At 41.4% G+C, this 22,931-nt stretch overlaps 1 protein-coding gene and 1 long non-coding RNA gene across 2 annotated transcripts in view; one reads left to right on the top strand and one right to left on the bottom strand.

Annotated features, from left to right (window-relative positions):
- The window catches only part of basp1 (brain abundant, membrane attached signal protein 1), a 39,251-nt gene that overhangs the window by 15,692 nt on the left and 628 nt on the right, over positions 1–22,931 (bottom strand). The gene's annotated exons all lie outside the window — the stretch shown is intronic.
- LOC107833693 (uncharacterized) lies at positions 16,202–17,036 on the top strand. Its single transcript, XR_001659459.1, has 2 exons — positions 16,202–16,483; positions 16,613–17,036. It is a non-coding gene; the product is annotated as an uncharacterized LOC107833693 (long non-coding RNA).

Here is a 22,931-nt window from a genome sequence, read left to right as displayed (position 1 = left end):
AGGTACGGGTTTAACCATTAGTAACCATGGAGACAGTACCGCACCGCCATGTAGCCTAGCATGTATGGAAAATCTGGTTAGCATTTCCTCTGTTGTACGTTTTTAATCCTGCTCCGGTGTAAAGGGAAGCGCTGCTTATGACAGTGATATAAATCATGTGGTGTGGATTCAGGCAAAGTCGGTAATTTGATCAACACGTCAGGAGGGAGGAGGTTCGGGTCGGTTTCAAGCTGTTTCCAGCTGTTGTACCGTGAATGAGCCCCAACCAGGTGTGTTACGTTCACAGACAAGTTAGCTCGACTCCAACAGGTAGAGGCCATGAATAAAATGGCAGAAACGACTTTGGAAAACAGTTTCAGTTGCTCTGTTCCGTCCCTCACTCCGACGTCCATCATGGCGCCTCCAATGATTTAGTGACGTAGTTTAAAGGGTCAATATTAGCAGCTAGTAGCCGTTAGCTGCTACCGTTAATTTATCAAACTTAGAAAGAAATTCCAACAAAAACACTGAATTTCCTGAGTTGATGGCAGACACATTGACACGGATTAATCAAAAATATTAAAAAAAGAACAATTAATACCTAGTAAATAATTCTGCCAAACAAAATGTAGCTTCTCTATCATTTGTTCATTATATCTATAAATTACAACAGTTTATCTCATATCTAAATTTAATCTGCAAAAAACAACAATTCAGCAGACTGCAACAGCCTCTGCTTTATACAACATAAATATAGAGAAAACTAACAGTTTTATTTTTCTTTGAGTCAGTGTTAGCAGACTCTTTATAGGAAAACAGAAATAACCTGTTAAACGCACGAAATGAGAACGATTTGATCCCTTGGTTTCTGCTGATGCAGTAAAACATGTAACTGCAGTATATATGGTGAATATGTGGAATATGATTAACCCACATTTTCCTGACTTCTTTGGGAGTTTTTACATCTTCCTAAGAATGTACATGAAATCGAGTGCAGAGACAGTAAATCTAGGATGCATGGATCTGAACTGTTCAAGATATAGGAGATTGTTTTAAGGCAATAATTTCTTAATATTGAGGAAAAAGTTGTAGTTCTACTGGCAGATTATTTTACTTATACCATGTGAAAAATTTATTTTATAAATGAAATAATCTGCCAACATATCTACTACTTTTTAAATCAATATTAAGGAATTATTTACTTAATACAATCTCCTATATCTTACTGAAAAGTTACTTGTAGTTTTAGATTTTAGTGTATTAAGATATTTGCACTAGAAAGTAGGCCAAAATACTTGGTCTGATTTTGTGTTTTTGCAGTGTTATTTCTAATTTTCCAGTAGGAAAAAACTGATTCAACAGCAGATGAAGATCAGAAAAATCTCCATTATGAACAAGAAACAGAAAGTCAACCCGTTCCGAAACAAAGTGGAAGCGAAATCTGAGAGTTTGGCTATTAACTCAGCGATTCAGTGGACAGTTATTATTATTCAGGGAAAGTCCAGTGACTGAAACTGCAACAGATCCTAATAATCACTTTTAAAGATCAGTATTCATCATGATAAAAGAACTAGAACAATTAAGACGTTTCTTCCTAAACCAGATATAAATGAATAGAGGGAAGCATGGAAATAATCTGAATTAGATTCTATAATCTTGTGTTTTTATGTATCCATTTGACTGCATTATTCCCCAGACAAGCATTAGCATGCACACAGCAGCAGCTCATTCACACCGACTGTATCCACTGGTGTCCACTCTGTTAGTCTGATTTAATCTGAAGGATTACCGAGCCGCTGCCAGGCAGCCGTCCACTGGCTGTCCTCACAGGAAAAATTTAATATATACAGAAATATCAGGCGTTACGTCTTAAAGTAACAGTTTGATGCAATCGGTGAAAAAAGTGGCCAATATTTTTGTTATGTATGGAATAATTAGAAAACAGTTGCTGTAATTTAGGAACTTTTAATAAGACTGAGCGGAAATTAGGAAATTAAAAAGTTTTAAATATGCGTTTCCTGGTTTGCAACTATAAAATTTAATGATAATAAAAATTTCAAAGGACAAATAAAACAATATTTTAACTGTAAACAATGCAAGTTCCTGGTTGTGAATTGAATATGTTACACTGCAGTTAATTATATGTTTACGTCAACGCCACTGTTGGGGATTGAACTCTGACCCCCGACAGAGAGAGAGAGAGAGAGAGAGAGAGAGAGAGAGAGCTGGTCGAGCCAGACTGACCAGCTCATCTCACTGGACGGCGTCCCACATCAGTGTGTGACCAACGATGGAATAGAATAAAACGGTTTGTTAAATGAAAATATTTATGAATCCATCTCATCAAAAGGTCAGCAGTGGTTGTACACACACACACACACATCCACACACACACACACACACACACACACACCCACCCTGTTTATTAATGAGCGATAGGGAGAGTGTGTCTGAGAAACCTGCGACCTTTGACCCGCCCACAGCTCCTCTCTCTGACGCACAGCGGTGATCCGTCAGCCTGAAGGTCGTGATGCAGAATGAAAACCCGACCAAACGGTCCAGATAAAGTTCAGACCGTCCTCAGTCAGGGTCAGATAAACCAACAGAACCGACACAAAGTGGAGGAGACTAACGAGTTCATATGTAGAAAACACAAACCATCCACCTCAATCTATCAAACCTCAGCAAACTCAAAGTTAGCAAACAGAACCTGAAATCCAGTAGAAGAAGTTAGAATATGATAAAAGTCTTTTCACCGTCAAACCTTTGATTTTTGGTCTTGGTCTGTTTTCTGACCCAACAGTCATTTCCACCCTGATGAAGTTAGTTCATCTTTTCTCTCAGTAATATTGTCGGCATGTATAAATAACAACAAAGAATCTTACCAAGTATTTTTGGTTTGGTGCAAATATCTCAGTTCATTTCAAATCAGACAAAATTAATTTACAAGTAACTTTTCTGCAAATGTTTGTTTAAAGTTAATAATTCCTTAAAACTTCTGGTTTCCTGGCAGATTATTTCCTTTATATGGGAAAAATGTCTAAGTTAAATAATCTGCCAATAGAACAGCTACTTTTTCCATCAATATTAAGAAATCATTTGCCTAAACCAGGGGTGGGCGATCCTGGTCCTGGAGGTCCGGTGTCCTGCAGCTCTTAATGTCTCCCTGGTCCAACACACTTCAGTCCAACAGCTGAATCTCCTCCTCAGTGCAGTCAGGTTCTCCAGTCCTGCTAACGACCTCATTATTTGACTCAGGTGTGTTGAAGTTGAGATGCATCTGAAAGTTGCAGGAGGCCCTCCAGGCCTGGAGTTTCTCTTTGCTGTGATTTCAGTTGTTTCAGGAACATTAGAGAAAGTCGCAGACAACCAATCCGAGCTCCCATGATCCGAAACGGATATGAATATTTGAGTCGGTCGCTTGCTGAATGCAAATGAAGAAAAACTCCAGCAGAAAACAAGACGCTAAATAAATCCTGATCTGAATCACTGGGTTCTGACTTCCCGTCCGCAGGGAGGGAGTTCAGGTCCGATACGTCCTGAGCTCAGCCGGTTCTGTACTTTTACTTAGGTAGAGAATCTGACACCTCTGGCTGGTTCTGGGCCAGATTTCATCATGGCAGGTTGGGATCAAAATATCTAAAGCAACAAATCCCAGATTATTCCCAGATTATTCCCAGATTATGAGCAGCAACGAGCCTAATGATGCGCCTGCGTTGGGCAGAGACTCAGCCGGGTGATGGCAGCCGCGGCGGCAGACTGCTGACTGGACAGGTTCCTGTCTGACTCACGGCTCCGTTTTATGGGAAACGAGCGTTTAATGGGAAAATGATTCACCTTTAGCATAAAATCTGACGTGGCTGCAAAACATTTCTCCAGTGAGCATCGGCTTCATTCCTCCGTCTGATTTCAGCGCTGATTGAGTGCCTCAAACTTTGTGCCCGTTTCAAACAGTAGTCGTAAAATAACTCAAAATATGCTAAATGGGCAAATTACCTCCGTAAATCTTGTGAAAATCCCCCAGAACTAAAAAAATCCCTAAAAAGAGACTAGAACTGTAGATTGAAGGTATGAAGAACTTTTTGTTCCTCTCCACAGATCCTGGGGTTTTAACGCCTCAGAAGAACGTAATCTGGTTTAAATAAAAATGTAATTCATGTCTCAGGATTTCTTCCTCAGCGTCTCTGCAGAGCTAACGTTACATATAAATGTCTGGGTCGAGTTTTTTGCAGATTTATTTACACATTTATTTGACTTTTTCCTGTTAAAAGTTGTTTTAACAGATTTTGTTCCGTATTTTAGGTTTATTTGTGTATCTGTTACATTTTATGTGACAAAGTTTATTTTAAAGTCCATCTAGAGATTTTTAAAAGGGTTTTCAAGGTTAAAAAAAGATATACATAAAAATATAAATCTGATTTTAATATCTCGGTAATGCCTCCAAATTAACATTTTTAAACTTTGACGTCTTTAAATAACTTTCACAGTTATTAGTTAAAATTAGAAATTGCTTTTCTGGTGTTTTTACTTTAATTTCACTCTAAACTTTTATTTATTTTTAGATCAATTTCATCTAAATTTACTTTCATTAAATTACAGTAAATTTTCTCCTTGAATTTCATAAGAATTTGTCGGAAAGCAGAAATAAATTTAAAGAACAAAGGAGAATCGACAGGAAAAACTGCTTAGTCATGATTTATTTATCCAAATAAACTCATTTGTTGACGAATAAAACACAGAAATACGTTTTTCTTCCTCTTCAGCAGGACTTCCTCCCACAGACGTGACCTTTGGCTCTGGGGTCAAACCGCGCCGCTGTCGGCCTGCTAGGTGGAACCAGCGCTGGCCGTGTTTCAGTGTCTGTTGATCCGATTTCCTCGTCCATCAGACGGTCAGCCTGTAAACGTCGCGCTCCGACCTCGGCATGTCGCTGCCACCTTCTCCATTTGGGCTTTTAGGCGACGAGCGGGACGGGCTGCCCCGTCTGGCAGCAGAACGAAGGTCAAAGCTGCTGCTGCAGCAATAAAACACTCCTGAACACTTAATGTGACCGTGAATGAAAAGAGACCTTGGAGAAAGAAAACTCAGTTTTCGCTTTTTAAAACAAACCCAAAGCAGATTCTTCTCCACGTCTCCAGTTTAGCTCACCGAGTCTGTACCGGACATTTTTATTTAAATTAAACCCTCTGAGGGTGAAAAAGCAGATTAAATGAGAAGAAAAAATGTTTTCTCAGAGCCAAAGCAGAAAGCATTTTTGAAATTGCAGCTTTTCCAGTTGAAACATTTCGTCTTCCAGCTGCTGCTGCACAATCAGCCATGAACGACGAAAACAGTTTAAGTTTCTCCTGCTGGTTTTCAGAGCTTCTGGATCTTTAAACGTTTCATCTTTTTAAGTCTCTCCAGGTAACTTTACAACCTTCACCTGTGAGCTGAGGAAAGCTCCAGATTTAACTTTACCCAGGATCTAATGCAGATTACAGCAGAGCAGCAAGAAGATCCTGGATTTAAGATCCGTCTCTTAGTCTGCATGAACTATTCAACCCGTCCAAAACAAAACCGTCCATTAGTCTCCGTTACTGGCCTTAGATGAGACGTGACGTACATTTCCACAGTAAACATCTCAGCCTGCAGACAGACGTCACAGAAAAGGATGAGCTGAAAATGTAGGAGGATCCAGAAATAAGTCTGTTCACAGATTAACATGAGCTGCAAATAAATATTTACCAGTTACTACAGTAGAAGAAACCAATCAGCATAAGACCTGCACTCATCTCAGCTGGTTTTATAAGAGTAGAGCTGAGAAAACGTTAAAACAACAAAAGTGGATCTTTTGGCTGTGAAACCAAGTTGTCTTAATGCCGAAGGTCTTTATGATAAAGCAGAGTGAATCTGGATCGTTGTGATAAAACGGTTGGTCCGTATTCCCTCTTCAGTCTGCGGTCGCCCTGATCTCCGTCGTTCATCCTGAACATCAGCCTGAAGGTTTAACGCTTCCTGCAGCGCCTCCTGCCTGGGCTGGCATGAACTCGGTCCAATCGGATCCCAGATGGTTTTCTGGGATGCCACAGAAAACAATAGGTTGACTTATGCAAAAACTTTGGATGAGAACGGTTTAAATTCATATTCTGACATGATGAATCTGTAGGGCAGAAAGAAATCAGAGTAATTATCGTCCTCGTTAGGAAGAGTCAACATGTCTGGATGCTGTTGGTCCATAAATGGCAGCCGAACTCTCCGAGGACTGAAGACCTCTGGGAAATCATCCTGCTCTGGGAATAGAAAGTGGAGCGTGTCCGCTCAAAAATAACAATCTAATTACTCCAAGTGAAGAATCTCCAAGAGCAGCAGATCAAACCAATCAGCAACGATACGGATTCTTTCCAGGAGCTGCAGGACTCTGACGTCATGGCGGGTTTCCTCACAGACTTGCTTTTAGCAGGAAAGGAATCAGCAGCATGATAACGATGAGTTGACAAACCCATGAAAACCTGCAGGACAGACTGATGGAGCAACATGGGCTGGGGTGGAGAAGTGGCCAGCATGTCGGCTGCTGGATGAAATTAACTTTTCTTAGAAAGAATCTAGAAATTAGAAGTACTCAGTGATTCCTTCAGTCCTGATTTAAAGGACTTAACAGATCCTGAACATCTCAGGTTTTCATGGAGTTGATTCCAGATCATCATCCACAAACTGTCGCTCCTGCTTCTTCAGTCGGCCATGTTGGTTTACTCTGAACTCTCGTTTTATCTCGAACGTTTTGAGAGATTTCTGGTCTGGTCTCCGTTCGTTGGTGAGTGAAATCGATGTGTGTGTGTGTGTGTGTGTGTGTGTGTGTGTGTGTTGCTCCAGTTTTAAAAACTTGTCATATTGGTTCATTTTTGATGAGTAACTCTTAGTGTCACTTAAATCCATAAAATGATTTTAAATCGATCCGTTTGCGAGTCGCTGCATGTTTTGGTCACATTTCCTGGTTTTTATCAGAAGTTTAAGAAGCAGCCAGTAGATTTCTGTATCTACAGTAAGAAGTTTGGTTTTCTGGTTTCCTCGGTCGCTGAGTCTAGCTGGCTGCTGATCTAACATCACAAAAATGTTTAAAACCAAAAATACATACTTCTGCTTTTTCTGCATGACTCTAAAATAACTTACTCAGTTATTATTTATGGTATGGACACGCTGACTCAGTGAGCAGGAGTATAAATTCATGTGTAATCATCAGCAGATGCGTGTTAAGACAATGATCTGAGGATGCAGCTGTGGAATAAAAGTGTCATGAGAACACAGCCTTGAGGAACGCCACATGATCGACGCTCAGGTTTAGAACTGACAACGATGAGACACTTAAGAAAACAGAAACATTGTCCCTCAGGTGGAAATTTAAAAAAAAAATTTAGGCCATAGTGAGGTTTGTAGCCGATCTCAAAAGGAAGACAAAAATCATGCAGACTGAAAAACATTTTATTTTAACTGTTCGAGCGATAAGAACAGTGAGTTCATTAAGTATTCGTATTAATGTTACTTTATCTGAAATATGTGCGTGTGCCCGACTATAACCATGTTTCATTTAGTTTAACTATATATAGATAACATCTATAACATGAGATGATTTTTACCTAATTGAGTCTTAATGGGCTTCCGTACGTTTAACCATGTTTCTGTTAACCAGATTATGACCAGTAATAATTTCCAAATTTTCCTCCACTTCTTCTTTTTCAGGCTTATCATGTAAAATACTTTCCACCATTTTACTGGACGCATAAAGACTGGAGGAGAGCCGATTCACACCGAGGCTCAAACTTTATTTACTTCTGATCCGTTTGGCCTGACAGGAAATGACCAAAACGAAGAGTCGCTAAATAAAATGTAAGTAAAGTTCAGCCTGACGCTCTTGTGCAACAGGAAGACCCCGGCGTTATCTCTGCTGCGTGTTCACACTTTATCTCACCATGCAGCAGATAGTCCGTCATTTCATCCAGAACAGAGCAACGCGTCTTTAAAGGGAAGGAAATTAAACATTTTCAATTAATTTCTCTAATAAAAATGTCGGTGCATATCTGCTGAAGATTAGAAATAATTTAAAAACTAAAATGAAATGTCACTTTAAAACAATTTACAAGAATAAAGTCACAAAATTATGACAAGAATAAACTCGTACAACAAAGAATCTTAAGAAAATTATGAGAATGAAAACTTGAGAAAATTGTACAAAAATAAAGTCAAAATAATACATGAACAACATTTTAGTGTAATGAGAATGAATAATGTGGTATGATGAGAATAAAGTCGTAATGAATAAAATCGCAGTACGATGAGATCAAAATAATGACAATATAGTCATTATGGGATTATTCTCATATTTTTATTTTATTTTCTTAGCATGGCTCCAACACTGTCATAAATCAGATTTTGAAAAGAGCTTTTATTTTGGCGAGGCCAGTGAGGCCGCCATGTTGGTTATGACCACGATGCCTGAGATCCGGTCAGAACGGGCCGAACGCAGGGAGACAAAGTTAAAAAGAGCTCATTGGACACACACACACACACACACACACACACACACACACACACACACACACGCAGTTGGAGAGCAGGCAGACAAATAGATGCGACACGTTGGGCTGAGCACAAACAGCCTTGCAGAGAGACAACATTTGTTCTGGTCGGCCGCTCGGCGTCACAGTGACAGAGAGTCTGAGCCGATTCGCTGCTTTCTGCCGTTAGAACATGAGAGAAGGTGTTTCTCTGTGCAGATAACGTCATCCTGCACACTGCAGATCCACGTCCAAACGGAGGAGTGAAACATGACAAGCAGACGGGAAGGAAGGTTAAATAAAGAATAAAACAGGCATCTCAGTTTGACTTTACTGGATTCATCACTAGGAATAAAAGGAAAACCTTTAGTTTGACTGTGGAAATGTCCTGGTGACGTTACTGCAGCTTTATGAGAGAAACCTCTGAGGAGGATTTCAGGTTTATTACAGGAAATGTCCAGAAAGCAGCTGGTGTTCAGAATCTGATGGTTATCACCGTAACCAGCGCAAACGTTTCAAAATCCAATCTTTTTCCGGTCAGTGAACACACCATATGCCGGGGCAACAACAACACTCTGCAGTGTGAAAGTTGGTACAGAGAGGAGAAAACTCGCTGAAGAGTATTAGAAGATAACAGGAAGGCGGAGGTTTAGTTTTACAGAGACCGCTGCCTCTCACCCAGTGTGACGTTGCCTCTACTCCTGATATGACTGACTAATGACTGCTGCTTAAATTAGTTACATTTACAAGAATAAAGTCATACAATTACAAGAATAACTTATTTATTCTTGTAATAATGAAACTGCAAAAAAATGTTTTTTACAGTTTCAAAATAACTCTTTGGTGTGGAAGTTGTTACTGAGTGAAAGACTCAAAGTTAGTTGGAATATTATAGAAATATAAATCTATGTATCATAAAGGTACTAATAACTTTCTGAAAACATGTAAACACACCAGATGAAATATTCCAATGATTTGAAGCTTTTTAAACATCGGTTATGGGAACAAATTGAAAGTAGCATGTAGCATGTAGCACGTTAACGAGCGTCTGAACTGAAAACGACCTGACCTCCACCAGAGGTCACGACTCGGCCGTTCCACTGCGATAATTCAACAACATGTCCGTGAGTGGACCTCCGGCCTGCCTGTTCCTGCGAGGAGCCGCCGGCCCAGAGCCTGTCAGGCTGGCAGCGCTCCTCCTGCGTCGATAAAAACCAGGCGGCGCTCCTCAGCCTCTCAATGTGAATCCTCTCAATTAGAGCCGCAGAGCAGAGCCAACACACCCAGCGCTAATCTGGACTCAGTCGCCTTTTTTATTAGCCACTTCTCAGTTTCAAAAGGGAAACAAACAGATCCGAGCCACCGGGGGAAGAATCCGTGCCAGGTCTTCGTAAAGAAAACAGAAATAGTTTTTTAATTTGCCGTTTCTGTGGAGTGAACTGGTTCAACTTTAACTCAAAGTAAAAACCATGTAGGCATCTTCAGACTGATGGGAGCTTTATGAAAACATAAAATGATGATTTTATTACTAGTGTGACATTAAAGTCTCCTCAGAGTTGGACAGGCCTGCAGATCAAACAGTTTTATTTATCTGTAATGAACAGAAACACATTTAGAAACCAATTTTTCCAATAAAAGAAGTTATTTTTCCAAATTTTAAGCTGCTTTATATAGAAAAGTCAAACCTGGACTGAACTCTTCTGCTCAGATTACAGATTATTAAAGACTAAATTTATTGTTTGTTGATTGTTTTCTTGTCTCATCTCTTTTATACTTTTATGTCTCGTTTAACTTCTATTATGTAATAACCGTTTTTTTATTTCCGTTCTAAAGACCTTTGAGGAGGAGACGTTCATGGAAAATTGCTGCTATATGAACAAACTGAAATGACTAGAACCGTTTATTAAATTTCATTTTGTTTCACTTTTTACAAATTATTTCTTGTCAGTTTTTGTTTTATGAGCCTCTGATGATTCTCTGCCTCCAGTTCCATGTATATTATTGTCATTTTTTGTGGATTTCTCCATTTTCTCCCCCGTTTGTTCAGATAAACTGCTGAGGATGTTCAGTTGTTCCTGGATTTATTTTCATTCCTGTCTCAGTTACTGGTTCAGAGAAACGTTACCATCAGACACTCATTTCTCCTTTTGATTCTCCTTTCCTCTCTGGTGGACCTGAAGCAGCCATTTCATGTATATTTTACGAATATAAACATGAATAAAGTGGAAATCATAACCCTAAAGCCCAGCAGAGCGTCGGCTGCAGAGGATATTTTAGTCGTTTCAAAGACTCAAACTGTTGCGACAGCTGGCTGCGGCTTCCTGTCCAACAGGAAGTCCTGCCAATAATCTCCTCCGAACACGCCGTCACCTTCAGACCCGCGCTGCTACGACTTCAGCGCCCGTCTGCGTCCTTCTGGACGAGCTCCTGATTCTTTCATCACTTCAGGGTTTAATCCAGAAGGAACATCAGCTGAAACCCGATTCTGTGGCTTCTGACATGATTCTAAGGTTTTACCTGCATCACATCCATATTTTACCTCATGTCTTTATTTTTCTCTGAATTTTGGGATCTGCACCAAATTCTTCTCTGTTTCAGAGTTGACCAGTTTGTCGGCTTCTGCTTCTGAACCTGAACAACTTCAGCTCAGAGTATGAACCATGCAGATCGGTCACACTAAAGACGTAATAATAATAAATATCGATGGGGTTTGGATCAGTTTTTTGACCTTGAAAAGGCAGAAAACACGATTTTCTGCCTTTTCATAATGAAAATGCAGCTACTGGTTCCCAGTTTGGGCTCCTGATCACCCAATACGACAAACCACTAAAAACATCAACGCTGTCGACATAATCAAAGCCTTCTCATGCACTGTGTCAGAGTTTTCTCTCTGAATCTTTGTGAAACCTGATTATAACCATAAAGGCAGACTGTTGGTTTTCCTCGTGGAGGCCTGGCTTCGTGTTCCCAGCTGCGTTTGCTTGTTATCAAACGCAGAGCGAGACGCTTTGTGCATTTTTGAATATCTTCCCTTTTTTGTTCTGTTTCCATCAAACGCAGGAATCCAGAGTCACCTGAACCTGCTGAAGAGTTCGGTGTCGAACATGAGGAACCTCAGCAGAAACAGAAGTAACCGCAGCCGTCAGACCATAAAAAGATGCTATAATGATTGTTAGAGCTGCAGGAACAACATTTGGATAAGCAGGCAGATAACTGAGATGAAACATCTACTGATGCCGATCCGATAAAATGATGTGGTTTGACCACTGGAGCTGCAAACTTCTCCTATTTTAGAGGCGGATGTTTGAACAGATCAAAGTCTCTGCCTGTTAGATTACATTTCAAATGTTTCCCTGACAGAAACGCAGCTCCACCGTTTCTGCATCCAAAAACCATTTCACACGACTGTAATATTCAAATTCAATTTTCAGAAGCTGCATTCAGTTGCTTCCTTTGCTCACCATGAGAGGCTGAGCAGCTAAAGCCTTTCCTCCCACAATGCCATGCGGCTCTACACACAAAACCACAGTTTTTCTCTTTGTTTAGCATTTTGTACATCTTGAAGATGGATGCTTCACGTTCGGCTGTCCAGGTGAGCTGAGGAAGGATCAGCTGCTGGATGTTGGCTCTGGTTTGTCAATCAGTCCAGTTTGGTTCTTATCCAATGAAGGATTCAAAGCCTGGAGGCAAAATCAAAGATTTTCAGTCTTGAGGATCGAAGCATTAAAGCCTGCATGGTTGCATCCATCTCTATGCTTTATCCTAATGTTGCATTTTTCACGTTCTGAATGACAGAAATTCAGTTTGACCAGGTTAGACTGACGAACTGCAGATTGACGTTAATCTGAGCTGCTGGTTCTCAGACTCACACTGGAGCTCATTAAATGCTCAGAGCAACTCCGGTGTTTCCTCTCCTTTAGTTACTTTTATTCTCCGTTTTGAATCCCTGGTTGCTCTCAGTGTTTTTCCCTTCTTGCCTCTTTGTGCTCCAACAGCTTTAGAGAAGCTTCTCATTGTCTCAGTAAGGCGGCGCTGAACGCGGCCACCGCTCTGATCCAGCAGCAGAAACCTCGTAGAAAAACTCGGCATTACAAGATAAAGTGAATAAAAGCAGATATCAGTAATGGATAGTGAAGAATCTTGTTGCTGTGGATGTAATCTGTCGGGTCGGGTCGGGACCGCGCTCCGTTTGGCCGGATTGTTCCGTCTGTCTGGCTGTCAGCTCGGCTTCAGGAGGATTTTATCTCTGGTGTCAATCAATAGCTCTGCAGCGTTAAGCCACCGCTAGCTGCTCCTCTCCTCCGTGTCCCGCTCCATCCTCCTCTCCATCTGTCTGCCGGGTCCCTGGGGCCCCGGGGCCCCGGGGCCCGAGCCGGAGCCAGACACGGTCCAACATCAATCAATATCTCTGCGGCGCTGCGCGGCCGAGCCGAGGGTTTTATTTTCCTGAGAACGTTCCTGGAATGTTCTGAAGGAAAATGTTTTTAATAGACTGCTGGTTGTTTTCCATGTTTTAGCTCATTAACTACAAATTAAAGACACGTTTAGAAGATTAGAATCAGTCCTTACTCTGTTCTCAGCCTGGAATTGTTTTCTGATGAAATCAGTGGGAAAATAAAAACTGATCTGTTCTTAGAAACATGAAGTCCTCCAGTCACTTAGGCCAATAAACCATCTGTCTTTCTCTTAGAAAGACAGATCTCTTAGAAAGACATCTGTCTTTCTCTTAGAAAGACTGGACCCACTTCTGATCCAGTCAGATCAGAAGTGGTTCTGATGGTACCAGTGGGGTCCAAATGTAAACTGTAATTAACTCCTAAATGAACAGGATGTAAGGGTTCTGTCTTTACGTGCAAATTTTAATATTTTATTCTAAATTTGTTTAATTCTGCAGTATTTTACCTAAAACCGTCTCAGTGATGACAAGAGATTTGACTTTATAATGTAAAGCCTTGAAACTGGGCCTCTGTCTCTTTAAGAAGCTCCTGCTCTTTCTGAAGCTCCGCCTCCAGGAAGTCATCCCAACATGGCTCCTCTATTAACCCTTTAATGTTTTTACCAGTGTTGCTCTGAGCAGCAGCTCCACCAGGTTTTTGCCAATCGCTGCTGGCTAGTCTGAAGGAGCTGAGCAGGGAGGAGCTGCTCTGTGAGGCAGAAGCTCAGAGGAGGAGCTGCGCCTCGGAGGCGGGGCTAGATCCACCCAGGCATTTTACACAGCTGAATGGTTGCCATGGAGATGAAAGGATTTCTGAAACATTAATGAAAAAAATAAATACGAGGGAATAAGATCATAACATGATGTAAAACTCAAACAAATTGATTTTACACAATACTGCCCCTTTAATATCCACCCCACTGATTCAAAACTAAAATGTATTTTTTAATATTTGACTGTAAGGTGAATAAATGTGTAATTATAGTTACCAGTGTTCATGTTTCAGAGTTTTTTCCTGAATCTGAGCCACAGATAAAATCCATTCTGGAGATTTTTCTCTCATATTTACGCTTGCACCTGGAATCGTCTCTGAAATGCTTCTCAGAATCAGCATGAAGATTAAAGAACCCAAACTCCCTGACAGTCTGCAGCAGCTCTGAGCTGCTGCCCACGCGCCGCACACATGCAACACTCTGCAGCAAATTGCAGCAAGGATGCAGAAGTAGAGCTGCTCACAAAAATGTCTGCTCAAATACTGTAGAACTGGTTGAAGCTTTCCCACCATGTTTAAAAGACTTCATGCTTAAAAACTTTAATCCAATTCAGCTCAGGGATCCATTCATCTACACGGAAATATTGACCAAATGACAAAAAAATACTGAATTATATTTAAATTTAGGACTCAAATGCCTGCAGTCGTGTCAAACTGCTGGTTTACTGTTAGTTTGATGAATTGAAAGTAAAAGTTTCTTTTGGTTTTTATTCTCAGCTTCGAGGTTTTTCTTCCAATTGTAAAAATTGACATGATCAAAAACTACAAAACATAAAAATGACAGTGGAGAACGTGACACTGAAAAAAATTGTGACAAATTTTAATACTACACAAAAGATACAAGATGCAAACATTTCATGATTGAAATTTCACTTTTTATGTGAAACTAATGCAAAGTCCAAAGACTGATTAGTTTAAGGTGATCAGGTTAGGATACATTTATGGTTTACAACTCTGCTGGGGTTGCTAGGAGACGGGCGGAACTCTGCTGGGGTTGCTAGGAGACGGGCGGAACTCTGCTGGGGTTGTTAGGAGACGGGCGGAACTCTGCTGGGGTTGCTAGGAGACGGGCGGAACTCTGCTGGGGTTGCTAGGCGACCGGCGGAACTCTGCTGGGGTTGCTAGGCAACCGGCGGAACTCTGCTGGGGTTGCTAGGCGACCTGCGGAACTCTGCTGGGGTTGCTAGGCGACAGGCTGTAACTGCTGATTTGTGATGTTACATTTTGGAGGGTTTTGAAATATTTAATTCTACAGAAAAAAAAACATGGACTTATTTCCCAGAAACGGCTGGATGTTTTTAAATGTTTGGTCTGATATTAGAAGCTGCAGAAACTCAAATTGAAGAACAAAAATGTGCAAAATGTGAATTTTGAATAACATGTCTGCTTTAAGATGATAATTTGCTCTCGGATGGTTCCTGCTCCTCATTAAGTTTTGACCAAACTGAGATCCATCCCACTGCTACCAACTGCAGGTAAGATAATCATAGCTGCTCCACAGAACCCCAGTGATGTTGGAGTGAACTTCTCTTCAGTCATGTGACTTTAGCAGACAGACTGATTGCGTCTGGATGTTTTTTTCCATCTAATCTTAGATTGAAAACTGGCAGTGGCCTTTAAATCAACATAATGAACACTGAAGTCTTTAAAAACAAAAAAAGTAGCTTCAGCATCTCACAGCACAAATTCATCCATTTCTTACAGATTCACCCAAACTGCAGACTCAGATATTCTGTCTGCGCTGACCGACCGCCGGCTCTGAACCGTCCCGTCACCGGCGCGTCCTCAGCTCACAGTCAGCCTGGCGGATTGGACGTGGCAGGCGTCCACTGTCCCCAGCCACAACAGAGACGCAGGCAGAGTGAGACAAAACGGCAGAGCAGGAGTCAGCGGCGGCGCGGCGAGAGGCCAGGCCAGGACGGAGTCTGAACTCCAGATGACCCCAGAACACCGGCGGGTCAGAACCGAGACAGGCATGACTGGAGGGCAGCGCACTGTCTGGACGGGACACTGGTCAGAAGAGTCCAAATGTTTTGGAACATGAACCCAAATCCAACTCAGGAGGATTTGTGGGTAAAAATATTTAAGAAAATTACAAAATGTTTTCTTCAGATTTCATAAGTTATTTTAAAATAATAAGCTTAGTAAATGAAATGTGTAAATGGTTGTAGATCCAAAACTTCAGACGGTTTTGCAGGTTTTCCTGATTATTCTTTTATTTTTGGCTCAACTGAAGAAACTCAGAAGCATGTAATCTGCTCTGGGGAATAAAAACATGATTTATATCACTATTTATTTTAAAACACTTCCTGTATCCAGCAAAGCTTTAATAACTGAATTAAAAGCCGATTCAGTTGAACCAAAGTTTTCTTTAGTGTGATGATGTTTCTAAAAGGAAAGCAGAGCTGGATTATTAAATTAATACTTTGTGTTGCATCTAAACATTTTTGTCAGATTTGGTCTAAATTGAGAAAAAGTTAATCTGATGCCGAGACAAATTTCTATCATCCAGGGGCCACAAATGGCCCCCAAGCCGCATGTTGGAAACCCCTGATGTACATGTTGTGTCTCTTCTATTTCGTTTCCTTTAAAGTTAATTATTCATGTTTGATCTCGTTTGGTTTTTCTTTAATTCCTTGTGTTTTTGCCCAGTCCTGGTCTGAGGCTGGTTTGGTTTCCTCTGATGCTCCTCAGCGCCTCCCACCGCTGACTGATCCTGATCCCGGCCCAGACTCGCAAAGGGAAGGAATCCAGCTCAGAGATCTGCTGGTAATTTTTCTTTCTTCCTGCGTCTCTGCGCCGCTGATGGGAGCTGACAGAACTGGGACTGCAGCGCCGAGGCGAGCGGGCCCCGCACCTACGACTATAAACTCTGTTGTTCCATCTCATTATTTTCAGACTCCGCGCCGTTTGAGATTCGCTCAAAGAGCGGCGAGCGGCCTGGCAGCTCCTCCAGACTGCCGGTGAAGAGAGAGAAGAAGAGACGGCCGTTCATCATCAGGCTGAGTTTAAGCTGCTATCGCTGCTTAAACGTCTCCGTTCAGTGTTCAGAGAAACGAGGCTCATTTAGCTGCACTGCTAGCCTGTTACAGGTCTGAGCCTCATGTGGAGAAAAATCTGTAAATTAATCAGAACTACAACTCGTTTATGCAGATTAACTCTTTTTTATGTCACATTGCTGTCAGACGGGGTGAATCTGATCTTTAGTGGCTCACAGATATTTCCACACCAAAGAAAATAACTAATTTTAAAGCTTTAGAGAATAAAATCATGATTGTAACGCTGTAAAACCAAACATTGCAACTAAACCTTTAATTTATGACTTCTGTCAAACATTTTCTTTAGCAAATAAAAGTGGATCAGAGCAGATCCCTGAAACAAAATGGCTGCTGCACTGGGGATGTCTGCAGAGTTTAAATGGATATTAATATACATGATTCCCTCCGATTTACTGAATCACAAAAATCCTGCTGTTAATTTTTAACTCCTAAATAAAAGACATAAATCAGAAAAGCTGCAGCTCCTCTTCTGGTTTGTGAGCAGGAAGAGTTCAGAGGGTGAACGAGGCACCAGCTCAGGCACAGGTCATATTTATTTATATTTAATCTGAGTTTAATATGCTGGAAACGCGCCTCAGCTCCCATAATCAGGCCGTAACAGGAGCCGGGTCCTCAGGAAGACAAATGAGATTTGATTGGCCATTAAAGCTGTGAGCCTCATCAGCTCAGCCTTTCGGACGGAGCCGCTGCGCTCCAGCGGGGGGCGCAGGCGGCCGGCCGGTCGGGCCTTTATCTGCCCCTCCGCTGATTAAACGTCCAGCAGGACGGCTGAGTGGATGTGGGCTGCAGCGGAGCGGAGCTGGACTCGGCCCGGCTCATCCATCGCGGCGCCACCGGGGCACATATCAGATAATGTCGCTTTCGGTCTGAACTGTAATTTCCTGGAAGACGAGGCGCGATGTGACAGATGGCGCTCAGGGTGAAAGAGGACATGATGCATCGGCGCCGAGGCGTCGCTGGTTCGGAGCGCGGTCCATCCGGCGGCACGTTTACCGAAGATAACGCTCCAGATCGCAGAGCAGGGGGTCGCTGTAGTGTTGAACTGGCAGATTAAATGTCTTAAAATGGAAGCCAGCTCCTTAAATTAACATTCAGTTTAATGCACAGCAGGTTTATCAAACTCATTTTCATTTGGTGCTGAATCTAGATGATGAATTCACTCAGCTGCTGCTGCAGGACGTACTGATAAAACTTCCTGTTAAACTGTAAAAACAATGTAACTAACTCCACCATCTTTTTACATTGGTGTAATCAGGTTCTACATAAATAAAAGCTGAACTGATTCGACTAATAAAATGCACAATGTTTATCTCAAAGTTTCATTCATGTGTCCCTCTGATGCATCAATGGCCACATAAATAGCTTTAGTGGGCTGGTTTTGGCCCGAGAGCCTCGAGTTGGACGCCGTGGTGAAATGGATCCTTTCTGGTTTTTCAGGTTTTGCTTCTTCACTCTGATGTTTCTCTGCTCTTAGATTTTTTGACACTTGCAGTAAAAGCTTGACAGTAAACCGTGAGCTAATGACAGGAAGCCGCTATGCTCAGCTGATACATGTAACATTAACCAAACTTTACCTCCTCATACGTCTGCAATAAGATGCATGACTTTCACATTTCGTTAAATGTATTTTGTGATAAACGAAGCCCGTCTGCAGTTTCATTTTCATTTTCTGGGCGTTTGTTTAAAACGTCCTACAGGCAGATAATCTGCCTGAATTATTCGAGGATTCGTTTCTACTGGTTAACCTTTTTGTTTTTGGGTCAAAGGTCATGATTCTTACCCGAATAGAATCAAGAAGTCCTTTAAATAGAACCTGACCGACAACAGGAAGCAGGCAGAAAAAGGCAGCACTTCATGTCTCAATCTAAAGAAACCCAAGAACAGACGAGAAAATTTACTGCCATCCATCAGGCTGGAAGGTGATGAAATCATTCCTGAGGTTTGGGGACTCAGAGGGCCACAGGGGGGGCCAACCTGCCAAAACATCACCACCACACAGCCAAAACCTCAGCTGAACAAAAACTGACATAAACCAAATGTTGGATATCAACAGTCAATCATGGCGGCCGTATGATGGTGGTCAGTGACGTTAAGCTCAGAGAACTTGGGTTTTACAGGAGGAAGATGATCCAAAGTTCACCAGCAGGTCCGTCTCTGAATCTCTCCAAATATAAAGAAGAAATAGTTCCGATGTTGGACTGGTCTAGTCAAAGTCTGGACAGGTTATTCATGCTTAAAAACCCTCTAATATGGCAGAGGGTCAAACTTCCTCCAGGGCTCTGAGAGACTCATAAGTTTCCATTTTCTACCAGTTATTAGTTATGGATTTCTACGTCAGGTTGGTTTAGAAAACTTTTATTTTAATAAATGGACTGATGTGCATTTTGCATTTTTCTCCATTTATCAAAATATGTGAAACTGTAGGAGGGAGAAAACTGACAGAGCTGCGTTTGAAATATTTCTGTTCCTGCATGAGAATCCAAGTCTGAGGATATTTATGGTGCATGAGCCAAAACAATCCTCTGAAGTTAAAAAAGAAAAGAAACAAATTTATCTCACTTTAAAAAAATATGTTGATTCTTATTGAACTATATAAACCAACTTGAAGGTTTCTGGTATTGTCCCTCCTGTCTAGTCACAGCCTCAGTCATCTTTAACCTCCTCTGCACTCTGACCGTACTTCAGCTGAAACGCCACCAAAATAAACATTAAAAAAAGTTTACAATCTTTTAATACACAGTCATGCTTCCTCAAACAGGAAATTGAAGCCTCACAGTTCCTCATTCCTGCCAGTCCGACACGCAGCGCTGACACTGAAGCCCCATCACGCAGCCTGAAGGCTTATCAGCTTTAAAACACCGAGCTGCTGCTGCCGGCTGCTGCAGCCGACTGCTGCTGCTGCTGCAGCCGACTGCTGCTGCTGCTGCAGCCGACTGCAGCTGACTGCTGCAGCCGACTGCTGCTGCTGCAGCCGCCGACTGCTGCTGCAGCTGCAGCCGACAGCCGACTGCTGCTGCAGCCGACTGCTGCTGCAGCCGACTGCTGCTGCAGCCGACTGCTGCTGATCATCACGAGCTAAATTCAGCCAAAATGTCGATTTCTGCTGCGCTGCTGCTGCAGCTCTGCCCAGAATAAAGTGTGCTCAGTTTCCAAGAAATTCACAAAGGAAGGAAGGAGATGAAGCAAGAATAGTGGAGGTCAAGTTCAGATCTTATCACTTCCCCGACAAAATATAAACTCAGAGCCAACAGGAGGGAAGCAGCTTTTAAAGTGAACAGAGGTGCAGAAAACCAGAGCTGGTTTTCAGCTCTCTGACTTCACTCAGCAGTTATTCATATTGATTATTGATCAACTTGGATCGACAAACGTATCCAGACTTGTTGCAACAGTTTTCAAAACTTGGCCAACATCTTTATTACTGAAATTTCTCCACATTTCTGTTATTTTCTCACCTGAACTTGGTCAGTTTTAGAAAAGCAACACGGTCACTGGAACACAAAATACTTTGCACTCGCATGACAATAACTGAAATAATTTATGTTGTACCCAACATTTTATTTTTCAGAAGATTTTATTTGTCTGAATAAAGTGTCCATCAGCTCCAGCCACCTGCCCAGAGCCAGAAAGTGAAATATTTCTAATAAAAACAATAACGCTGCTTTACTTTTGAAAGCTTTTCATTTGCCAGAAACTCAATATTTACATTTCAATTTGCATTTAGACTTGGACTACAATCTCTGTAACCACTTTGGGAAAGACCAGATGATGTCTGGGTCAGTTTAACAGCTTTGAGTTAAAAAACTTGGATGAACTTCAAAGGACAGACACACGGCCTCTGAGTGACATCATCAGGAAGTCATCGGTCAACATCTGGACATGGAAGCTAACGAGGCGCCAGCATCGTAAAACGTTTTGTTCCAACATGGACTGAAAAACCACGCAGAGAGGAAGAAGCCATGACTCCAAAAGCAAGAGACCATCAATTTGAAGGGCAAAGGAGGAAGTCTGCAGTAAAGCACAGCGGCGGCAGCATCATGCAGTTGGTCACGTTTTACGGCGGGAGGAAACGGTGCACTGTACAAAACTAATGGGACTGTGAAGGAAGAACACTAAAAATACTGAGCAACATCTCAAGACAGGAAGTTAAAGATGTTTAAAGGCTGTTCTGTCAAAACAATGCGAGTCAATTTCACATTTTAAAGAAAGAATAAAGGATATATTCTCCATTTCTGGCTAATTGGATTAAAATTAGTCAGATTTATTGTTATACAACAGACCAACGATACTGTATAACTGCAGACTCTTTCATAAAACTCATCTAAAATATTTAAAGTAAAACATCATAGGAAGCTGAAATGCTGCTTCACACTATTGGCTGGCGTTTCAAAAGCAGCCAATCAAAGAGCTGCATTCATTTTGCTTGGCTCCGATTGGCTGAACCCCAAAGACTGTAGATGTTAGCTTCTGCAGCACTAAGTCAGTTTCCTCTGAACATATGAACGAGTATCAAGGCATATTTGGTGTTTGAATGATTAAAATAGGTAGTTATCAGCGTTTTTAGACTTTCTCAAGTATTTATGGATTTTTATGGAAGTCGCCACTTCCTGTCCGCCTGCAGGTGGACGTGACGCGTCGCCACTTCCTGTCCGCCTGCAGGTGGACGTGATGCGTCGCCACTTCCTGTCCGCCTGCAGGTGGACGTGATGCGTCGCCACTTCCTGTCCGCCTGCAGGAACCTGATTTCAGAGCAAACATCGTCTCCGGTGTGTTTGCTTTGGAACTGGAGGTTTTTCTGAACCTGAAGCTTCATCTGTGCTGCTCATTGTTGAGCTCAGCAGGTGCAAAACTCACCCCGAGTTCAGACGCACATGAAACATGATCTGGAGTCAGATATCACTGTTTACATAATGCTGTCATCTAGAAACACGCAGGGATTCCAACCCTGAATCAAGTTTTTATGAATAATAAAAAGTAAACATCTCTATTAATTCTGTTGAGTTTTTGTTTAAACTGCTTGAAATGTTTGAGTTGGTTTATTGGATTTAAAGTTTAAACTGGACCAGAAGGAACGAACGGATGACTTCTGACATGACAAAAGTCATTTAATTAGCTAACCAAAGGTCAAGGGTCACAAACATTAATCATATGATGCTGAAAGTAATTTTAAGGAGTGCTGGAAGAATACAACTAATGACTAAAAATGACAAAGGGAAATACATCAAATAGAAAAATATATTTAAATTTAAAATATTTTTAAAAAGTAAAATATTTATTTTATTTTGAGATGTTTATTAAAATGACTGAAAATTAATAATTGTATTTAATATATTTAAAATAACTAGTTATTTTAAATATAACTTTAAAATTACATTTAAATACATTTGAAAAATTTAATAATTGTAATTTTATGTTTTTTGTTAAATAAAAAAAAAAATAAAATGTGTAATTTAAATAAAATAAATGTATGTTTCACAAAATCCAGATTTAATTTCAAAGTTAGCATTTAGAAAACAATCGATGCTCCTTTTTTATTTAATTTTTTTATTTAATAATCAGATCATGTGTGATTCGGGTTTATTTCTGCTTTTGGCTGCAGGATGAAGCAGCTGATGAGCATTGAGGACTGACGGGCTCCACTCACGCACAACACGCCTCATTCACGCAGATTCTCTGAACATCAGCAGATTCTTCTAAAGAACCGGATCCTTCAAACGGCTCCGAGTCTCACATCAACCAAACATTTCTGTGGAATAAATCAGCACACTGAGCATGAAAGAGAAAACATCCTCCTCTCCATCCTGTTTTATAGGCAAGGTGGCGTCTCTCCCATCCACACCCTGCACACATTGCGCATGCGTGCCGCGGCAAACAAAGGACCAGGCAATTAACGGACGGAGGAAGGCTAATAAAGTTTGACTGTGTGCAGAAATAAGCGGCACGTCGATGCAGCAACAACCGCAGCGCACAGAGACAATGAGATGCATGTGAAGAGGTGGAGGGGATTCAGGTGCACCATCAGCCTCCATCCTCTCCCACCTCCACCCCCTCACCCTCCATCCTCCATCCTCCCCCTCTCTCTTCCCAGAGCAATAAAAAAAAGGAATGTGGCATCAATAATTCATCGGAATCGTGACATAAGGCGGTTAGAGACGCAGAGT

The sequence above is a fragment of the Poecilia formosa genome, unplaced genomic scaffold (assembly GCF_000485575.1).
Source record: "Poecilia formosa unplaced genomic scaffold, Poecilia_formosa-5.1.2 Scaffold428, whole genome shotgun sequence".
In the NCBI taxonomy this organism is placed as follows: Eukaryota; Metazoa; Chordata; class Actinopteri; order Cyprinodontiformes; family Poeciliidae; genus Poecilia; species Poecilia formosa.
The sequence above is the reverse complement of the archived record's forward strand: the minus strand, read 5'-3'. Positions and strand labels throughout refer to the sequence as shown.